Source organism: Sander lucioperca, chromosome 2 (genome assembly GCF_008315115.2).
Source record: "Sander lucioperca isolate FBNREF2018 chromosome 2, SLUC_FBN_1.2, whole genome shotgun sequence".
Classification (NCBI taxonomy): Eukaryota; Metazoa; Chordata; class Actinopteri; order Perciformes; family Percidae; genus Sander; species Sander lucioperca.
Genome location: NC_050174.1, coordinates 18,983,289 through 18,993,538, shown reverse-complemented (window position 1 = coordinate 18,993,538; position 10,250 = coordinate 18,983,289).

Genomic DNA, 10,250 nt, shown 5'->3' with positions numbered 1-10,250 from the left:
TTTTACTTTGGCAAATTTACATTTATGGAAAAGTGGAGAGTGATGAGAAAATGTTCGTTCTCATATAGCAGTATCATATCTGACAAAACCAAATATTACATTTTCCAGTAAAAATTTAAAGTTGCAGGCAGGTAATATTCCCCATGATAAATCTACAAATATCTTGCCATATAGTTTGTGGGTATGTATACATTTCCAGAATAGATGGACAATAGCTTCAGTATGTGAATCACAGAAGGCACATCTCAGGTCTATATTATTTTTGAATTTGACAAAAAAAAGGATCCAATGAATAATTTTAAATTAAAAATTCTTTAACCTTATTGACCAAAAATATTTTTTGTGGGAGAGTCCAAACCTTTTTGCAGCATGAATTGCCTACACAATTTTTCCAATAAGCTATTCCAAGTGAATAGAAAAAAAATATATTGAAATAGAGCACAGATCTTACGGTTGTTTTAACAAACAGATGGCTTAAATCACATTGTTCCAATAGGTGAGTCAATTTCATCAATACCCCAGATGGGATAGCATCAAAGACTATGGCAAACTGTTTAGGAGTTACAGTTATCTGATATTGTTTAAGAAATCCCTGATAATTAAATAAAACACCTTTACTATTGAATAATTGATTCACAGAAACAATGTTGTTATTGAACCATTCCTTGAAAAAAAGAGATCTGTTTTTATAATGTAGGCCATATCTCTATTGTTTAATATAGTTTTTTTTTTATGTATTAAGAACATTTGCAGATTCATACAACAAAACACTCCAGGGAGTCTACAAAGTCTAGCAAGGCAATATCCAATATCATTCAGTCATGTGAGGTCACAAGAGTTAAATATAACTGCACAGTATTCAGAGCTTTACAGTTCTTTGAGTCCAAATATTCATTGACTTCACTTTTAAACAGTAAAGAAAGGTTTAGATTAGGTTAGATTAGATAGACTTCATTGATCCCAAATTGGGAAATTTCAGTGCTACAGCAGCAAAATATAAGACACACAGCACACATACAGAATATGTAAGAAATAAAAAATAGGATAGAATACAAGAACAACTATTCAAAAATTAAGATAAAAAAATACGAAAGAAATAGTGTACAAACATATATACAAGTGGGGAATAAAAATGTACAAGATGAAAGTAAAACGAGTGTTTGTGCAAGTTACACTATAGTGCAGTATTGTGATGTATATACATCTTATCTAACACTCAGTGATGAAGTGTTAAAAAGTTTTATTGCCTGTGGTAGGAATGATTTTCTGTGGCAGTCCATGCAACACCAAAGCAGTGTGGGGTGGAGAGGGTGGTCAGGATTATCCATGATGAATGACGATGTTCAGTGCCCTCCTCTCCACCACCGCTTCAAATGTCTCCTGTTTGCAGCCAATAACAGAGCCAGCCTTCCCGATCGGTTTGTTAAGTCTGTTTGTGACGCTAGCTCCAATGTTGCTTCCCCAACAGATGGAGGAGAACAGAGCACTGGCCACAACAGACTGGTAGAACATCTCCAACATTCTGCTGCACACGTTTAAAGGATCTCAGTTTTTTCCTAATCATATTTTTTGTGTGATTTCATACCTGTTTAGGGTTAAAAAAAAAAAAAAAAACATCCTACAATGTACACATTTTAATTTTAATTTTAATTTTACAGCATGGACAGCAGGATCATTTGAGTATGAAAATAGACAAATTTGGTAGATACAAATTTTACCAGATTATAGAGTTTTTATTAACCAAGAATACAGATATTTTGGTTTCGTTACTTGCATTTTGCAAGGGTATATTTACTACTAAAGCTTAACACTTTTTTTTTTATTTAACCTTTATTTATCCAGGTAAGTCGATTGAGAACAATTTCTCATTTGCAACAACGTCACATTCACACAGTTACACATCCATACCTGGAAGCTGCCCAGTACAACCACAGTCTGATCTGGCCTTGCTCAAGGGCACCTCAGTGGTGGTAATGAGTGAGGGACAAGCGCTGCTCTTTTTTACTTTCCCCACCCAGATTTTGTTTATCAGTGTTTTAAGCCCCCTACGTCTCCTTCCAGGCAGCGCTGCCTAGAAGGCACTAGGATTAGGCAATGGTTATGATAACCATAACCATTGCCTAATCCTAACCATAACCATAACGGTTAGGGTATAGAGCGGACCTGCTTTCTAAAGGCGGAGGGGCAATCTGGCACCCGAAGCCGACCATCTTGCAGCTCTGGGCTTGGCCCCTTCTCAGTCCCTCTCTCAGGGGCTAGATGAGGCGGTCCTGCACACTATGGTAATGCCAGGGCTTCCTCCACTCGTTCTAACTATGTCCCGAAGTGGAGGGTGTTCTCGGGATGGTGTCGCAGTAAGCAGGAGGATCTAGCCACTTGCTCTGTCCAACTTGTTCTCCGCTTCCTTCAGTCGCTTCAAGATTCGGGGAGGGCGGCTAGCACCATTAAGGTGTACACTTCTGCTGTATCCCTCTTCCATGAGGCTGTGTGGTGTTACGGTGGGGAGACATCTCTTCGTGTCCCAATTCATTAAAGGGCGTGTAGAAGCGTCCATACAGGTCCCCCAGGTCTCCTTCATGGGAGCTACCCTTGGTGCTGAAGGCCTTGACTCAAGCTCCTTATGAACCCATAGAACAGGCTACCCTTAGGTTTCTGCCTCACAAAATGGCTTTCCTCCTATATGTTCCGCTAAGAGGGTTAGCGAGTTGCATGTTCTATTTATATATATATATATATATATAATTTATCAAACTTATTTCATTATTTCATAATGAAATATAAATAATGAAATAAGTTTGGATAAATTCAAGGACATCTGACCAGAATGTCTCTGTGTAGGAACATTTCAAAAACAAATGGGAAATACTTTAATCTGAGCTTTTACAGAAAGCGCATTCAGATTCAATATTTGGTTTATACCTCTTAAGTAGGACTACACACTTGGCTGGTTAGAATGTGTGAATTAATTTAAACGTTAATTCTCTCACTTTATTAGTCAGCACAAATTTGAAAGGCAAAACCCAAACTTTTTTCATAATTAAAATATTATTCCTGTACCAGTTTTCAAAAAATAAAGATTTGTTTTTGTAGAGAATGACCTTATTAAGCCAAATATGATACCTATGAGGTTTTCATATAGCCTAGGCCGAGTTTTTAATTTTACTACTTCTTGGATCATATCATCACATTGGCTTCCGATTAGCAGCTTCCGATTTGGCAGTTAAGGGGAAATTTAAGGGAAACTTAAAGCTGAAGTTAGCTTCCGATTCACAGCATCCAATTCAGCAGGGAAACATAATTTACATTGCTGAGTGATTGATCCTCCGTTTTTTGAACCTCTGACTGTATTGAAAGCATGTTAGTAATTAAGGTAAATTATTAATTGTGTCTAAAACACAGTTTCCATATTTGTAAAAGCTTTATTCTATTTGTGAAAATGCAATAAAGAGGGTTTTCCCTGTTCTTTTTCAAATGTAGACCACATTGGACCTGGTCCAGATCCAAAACCACTACACTTAGGAACCGTTCGGTATTTATGGAATGGACCACCGGAGGAAAATAGGGGAGGGTCATGTCTTTTTATTCTTTGTTGAGGGGAGGGTCATCCAATTTGTTTTAGTCTAGGGGGGAGGGTCACCCAACTTTTGCATTCATGAGAACAGCAACATTTCAAAGTGGCTTGTTTGGTGCATATTTATCCATGTAGCTCCATGTAGCTCTCTCAGTCTCGGCCCCTATTGCTAGCAGATGGGTCCCTCCCTATTTAGTCAGCCAGAAAATGTAAACTGTAGCTTTAGAGACTGTGATATTTCCCAAACTGAATAAATCCCGCTCGCACATATAAACACAAAAACAGTTCAAAAACACATCCAAAACACTGTACGAAAACGGATCAGACGCAAGCTTTTATTTTTGAAAAGTCAAAGCTTGCGGACTGCACCAAGCCGGGATGAGACAGGAGGTCTCCAGGCTGCAGCCACACCCGACTCAAAAATATCCTTTCGGTCCCGGTGATATATATATATATATATAAATAAATGACAGCCTTTTCAAGGCATTCGAGAAGGAAGGAGTGGTAGCATGCAAGCTTATATTTTAGCATATAGGTAAAGCTGCCAAAGCTGAACATTATCCAAAACTCAATTTGACGAGCGTCAATTTGGGAGATTGCATGCTACCACTCCTTCCTTCTCAAATGCCTTGAAAAGGCTGTTGTTTGCACAATTTCACAAATAATCACCGGGACCAAAAGGATATTTGAGTCGGATATGGCTGCAGCCTGGAGACCTCCCATCTCATGCATGAAAGAAAGATGCAGTTACAAAAAATAAAATAAAAACACCAAAGGAGAGTACTTCTTCATTCTCTGAAAGACCTCCACTCCAACTACAATCCAACCGCCCTGAAACACCATGCAGTCTCCTATCGACAGTTCCTCAGATACTGCCCTTTTTATGTTACTCAAGCGAAAGAGTCCGACCGAAACACCTGTAGCTGCTTTGACCATGACAACTTTAAAATGATTGTTGACAGGCTCTGTCAGAAAGGCATTCTGTTGACTAACAGCATTTATATAGATATTGCGCAAAAAATATACTATAAATATGATTTTAGCACTCTACTACACTGTAAAAATGAAATTTAAAATGATTTTAAACCAACTGACCCAAGAATAGAGAGAAAACATTAATGTCTATGGCATACTGACTTGCTCAGTACAACAAAAAACCCATATTATCTAAGTTTAGAAGTAAAATATTTTAAATATACTTTGAGATAGTAGTTCATAATAAATAACTTATTTTCATCAGTACATTTGCATAACTTCTAGTAGGGTGAATTATTTAATACTTGTCATGCTTTTGTAGTTACACCATTTGACAATGTAATGGGACTGTGATTCTTTAATTGGTTAAAAATGGTAGAAATGTCAAATAAAATACTATGACACCAACAGAAATGCAAACTATACATTTAAACAAACATCTAACATGTTGTTTTAACAAGTTTAAAGCATATTTTTGATTTGGACATCATACCAACCCTTATTTGTCACTGACCCTCTAACCTTGCCCGACTGCTCCTGGGAGAGCACTGCCCCAAGCCCCCTGTAGCTGGCATCAACCTCAAGAATGAATGGCAGAGAGAAGTCGGCATAAGCAAGCACAGGTGCCGTAACAAGTTTGATCTTAAGTTCCTCAAAACTACACTGGCACTGCTCCGTCCAATGTCCCCTCACAGACAGCTCTGCTCTTCTCTTTGACTTTGTGTCACCCATTTCAGCAACTAGCCTATGCAGCGGGGCCGCCAACTTGGCAAACCCCTCCACAAAGCGGCAATAGTAACTGGCAAAACCGAGGAATGACCACAGCTCTTGGATAGTGGTAGGAGGCGGCCAGTTCGCCACTACCTGCACCTTACTGGGATCTGTGGAGACGCCTTTGTCAGAAATGACATGGCCCAAGTAGTGCACATCCTGCATCCCGAGCACTACATCCAACCTCTCTAGATGCTGTTAGACCGTGGAAGAGAAAACTACAATATATGTATAGTCCTGCAAGAATGACGGAACCCAGCTCTGCTCTTCAGCAGGACATGAGGACAGGTCCATGGCCTCAATCTGGTCTTGCACCCCAGGAGAAACAGCTTGGGACCTCACCATGGCAACCACAGACCCCTGCAGGCAAGCTGACGACACAGACCACATCCAGGGTACCCACGACAGTGCGAGGGTACAGTATCACGTTGATGGCCTCAACATTCCCAATGGGTATGTAAGCAGTGCCCCCGACCACCTGAACCAGGGCCGGAGAAGCCAGCAGTCCAGCAGGCAGACCAAAGTCCAAAGGCTCGAACAGTACAGTACAACCAGAATACTGCTCTGAACGGGTTGCAGCGATGGTCTTCATCATGCCACCAGGGATGCGGCAGGACTTTCTGCCCCAAACCTTCACCTTGCCTGAAACGTCCCGGGGAGCCTGCTCGCTGGCCTGGTGACACCGTTGCAATACCTTCACAACAGGCTCGGGAGCCCTAGATACTGAGGGCAGATTGAACAAGGCCAAACCATGCTGGCCGAAGAGCTCTCTGTAGCACCTGCGGATGATATTCATTCCCAACACGGGGGCGTGAAGTGACATATCACTGGGGGGGTCTTTGACCACCAGCACACCGCACCGTGCCATTGACTTACTACAGAGTTTGACATCCAACTCCAGGTAGCCAATATAAGGGATGGCAAGCCCATTGGCTGCTCGGAGCTGCAGCCAGTTGCAAGATTGGAGTTTCTCTCTACCCCACGGCTCGAAATGCTGGAGGAAAAAGCTCTCTGTAACTGTAGACACCATGGACCCAGTGTCTACCAAGCAAGGGACATCAACCCCTCCCATATTCACATCCAGATGTGGACAAGAGCAAATCAGCTTAGGAACTTCCTCCAAAACACTTGGAATAAACTCCGAGCCAGTGGCTGCGCTAGTTTTCCGAAGCCGGACGATGATGCAGTTGCCTACTAGACTGTTGGTGGGCATGCAAGGCAGGCTGAGTGTGAGGGGGGGCACGTATCCCCTCACATTCCCTAGCAAAGTGACCTTGTTGCTGACAGCGCTGACATATAACAGGGCTCAGACGCTTGGGTGGAAGTACTCAAACCTTGAGCACTGGACTCCAAACTGCATGCCCAAGGCAGAGGAGACGGAATGACTTCGGCCCCTAGCACCCCCAGGCAAACTGTCGCGCTCCCACCGGATGGCCTCGCCCCTAACCTTGAGTAGAGCCGCAGTAGGCTTCCGGCGCACCAACTGTTTTAACTCGCGGCGGAGAGCACCTTCAAGCACGTGCTCCACAAACTGGTCGCGCAACAATACTTCGGAATGTGGCATGCCACTTGGGCCACTCTGTTTTACGGACGCCATAAGACTCATCAGGGCAAGGGAAAACTCTTGCAGTGTCTTTCCCTCCTGCTGTCGTCTAGAAAAGAAAGCCTCCTGAAGGGCTACGTAGGACTCAGAACAGCCATACAACTCCTGTAATGCTGCTATAATTTTGGCTAGGTCACCTCGCTCTATACTGGGACGATACTTTATTTCTTCGCGCGCCTCCCCCTCCAAGTGTTGGAACCATCCACTAGTGGATTAAACATGATCTTTTTCAAACAAAGGATTTCCAGCCAACATGTGCTCAGAGACAATGGGCCTGAGACAAAGAAAGAGCCTACATGGAAAATTCCAATCCATTTCTCCTCAGAAAAGAGGGTTCCCCACCCATTTCCCAGCAACAGCTTGCAGGTCAAACGTGAGTGTTACTGCACAAAATGGCCACAGGTCCGAGAACTCTGATCTCCCATTGGCTCCTGGGACCATAAAACAGCATGGAGCCAGGTCAGGGGACCTAAGCCATAAATAGCCTGACCACCCAAAAATCCCGGTGTTGCACCGAAATCTGTGACCCGTCGTGATCTGTGTCCCTCCTGTTAAAAGCGTAGCGCCCCCTTCCGTGGTTAAGGTTAGGGACAGGGGTTTGGTTCAGGTTGTGGTAGGGGGACACCGATCTCGATGGGTCACAGATTTTGGTGTAACACCGGTCTTCCACTGGTGGCTCACGCTGCTGAAGGAAGCACACAAGCGCTTGTGCTAAAAACTTCCATTTCTAAACAAAGTGGATTTAATTAAGGGATCCTGGAAACACACGTCGTGTTTCAACGCTGCAGAGAGAACAACGACGTTCTCTAGAAGAAAATTGGACACGGACACCGTTGTTTCTTCAAAGTCGACTCTGGCTTGTTCCCGCTGCCCTGGGGATCAGAAAGCTTTTCTCCGCGCCCGTTGACGAGCAGCCGGATTGCGTTCTGTTTTTTTGTGGAAAGCTATGGACAGACACGAACGGACTGAACACACAGTAAGAAGGCTTAAGGTTTTCTGGGCAGAGGAATAGTGTGTTTTATTAATGTGTAAAGGCTAATGTTGCCATTGTTTACCATTAATGTGATCGATTGATAAGCGCTACGGGTGCACGTTTGATTTATTAATCTATGATTGTGACCACTGAGTCAAATCTATTTCTGTGAATGTACTCTGATCACGGTGCATTTGTTGATATGTTGTGTTGAATATGTAGCTTGTTCAGACTGTAAAGGCTTGTGCTTCTCCCACTGCTGAGGAGTTTAGTTACTGTTTGGTCCGTCTGTTCACAGCCGCAAGGCGGAGCCGTGTTATTTCCGCAAGCAATCAGCTGTTTAGCGCACCAGAGTGGTTATAATGAACGTCCCCTCAGTCAGACGAAATTCTCAGAGTCTGCCCTAATTTCACGTTAGTCCAGACCTGAGTGACTGAGAGGGCTGGTCATTATCGATAACTAAGATCTAAGTGTGTCTCTTTCTTTCCCCTTTCTTCTTTCACTAACCTCACGCACACACAAACACACACACACACACGTGCGTGAATAGCTAAACCGCTAGCCCATAGCAAAGTAGCTAGTGTGTTCTTTTGGTCTGTAAGACGTTAACCTGAAAGCTAACCAGCTTGCTCTAGCCACACAGCGCTGCACCCAGCACCACTACCGCCCTCTTGAGGCTAAATAGTTCTGTGCAGCTCACAGGAGTAGCCATTTTTGTAGTCTTTGAACTAGACTACATTTCGACACCCCCTCCTCCTCGCACTTTCTTACACACACTCACACTCATACAGACACAGACACAGACGTGTCTCCTCACGTCACATGCTGGTTTGTTTTTCCTTTGTTTTGTTGTAGTTTAAAAAAGGTATATTGGTTTTAATTGATCAAAGGATTATTGATTGGCCATTGATAATTTTGAAGTTAATAAATTCTACTATATTTTAAATAGCAGTTGTCTGTGTACTTATTGTAATAACAAGCTGGTTAAACAGGTCGTTGCTTGAATTCACCCTTCCTTTTGTTCCTTTAGAATATACCAGATAAATTAATCAAATTAATTCAGATCGGTATTTTGTATAGTTTTCCAGTCTCATTTAGGTGGAAACACCACCTAAATGAGACTGTTTCACAGTTTGATTATTGGTCCCTGACTTCCAGGGTGGTTCCTATGGAGCTAAATCAGGGCCAAATGTTTTGTTAATTTGAAAAATATATATATAGTTGAAAAGCTAAAGCTTGAAATTGAAAATTTAAGTTTTGGTCTAAAACTTGAAAAATAAAACCATGTATTCAAACTAAAAATAAGTGTACCAACTTTTCTTTCAGTTTGAATAAAATTTAGATTAAATTCTGGAATTATTTTGAATTATTAATAATTAATTTTCATTTTTCACTTTTATATTTGTTTTCAGTTCCATATTTCATGTTTTCAGATTCAAAACTTATTTTTTTTACAGCTTCAAATCTTTTTTTTCAGTTTCAGATCTGTTTTTCAGTTTCAGATCAGTTTTTTTCAGTTTCAGACTTTTGGTCCTGATTTTGGGTAGGGGCCATGGTTTCATCAACTCAGAGGGGCGTGGAATTATGAGTGACAGCCTAACAAAGAAGGCAGAAAACTCTCCTCAGTCATGTTGCCTTCAGGAAATTGTGTTACTGCAAGAACTATGACTGAATGCTTTCTAGCCACCATATACATGTGATTTTTATTAAACAAACTCTGTCTGAAACTGAAAAAAACTGATCTGAAACTGAAAAACAGATCTGAAACTGAAAAAAAGATTTGAAGCCGTAAAAAAAATAAGTTTTGAATCTGAAAACATGAAATGTGGAACTGAAAACAAATATAAAAGTGAAAAATGAAAATAAATAATTTATTCAAAATAATTCCAGAATTTAATCTAAATTTTATTCAAACTGAAAGAAAAATTGGTACACTTATTTTTAGTTTGAATACATGGTTTTATTTTTCAAGTTTTAGACCAAAACTTAAATTTTCAATTTCAAGCTTTAGTTTTTCAACTATATATATTTATTTAAATTAACAAAACATTTGGCCCTGATTTAGCTCCATAGGTTCCCCATTTTGATTGTTTGTTGATTTGATAAAGTTATTAATAATCATATTCATAACTTTATTAATATTGATAAAAACATCTTTGATAATTTGCCAATAATTAAATCTGTACCCTACGAATTCCCAACACAAGTGATCAAACAAATAAAAGGCCTGATCGGACACAGACAAGTGGCGTGCCCTCATCGAGCCACTCGGTCAGCCCTATACCTGATCTACCCCGGAAGGTGGGACATTTTCTATCTTGGGGTACAACAATCAGTCGCTCTGTTACAGGGGCATT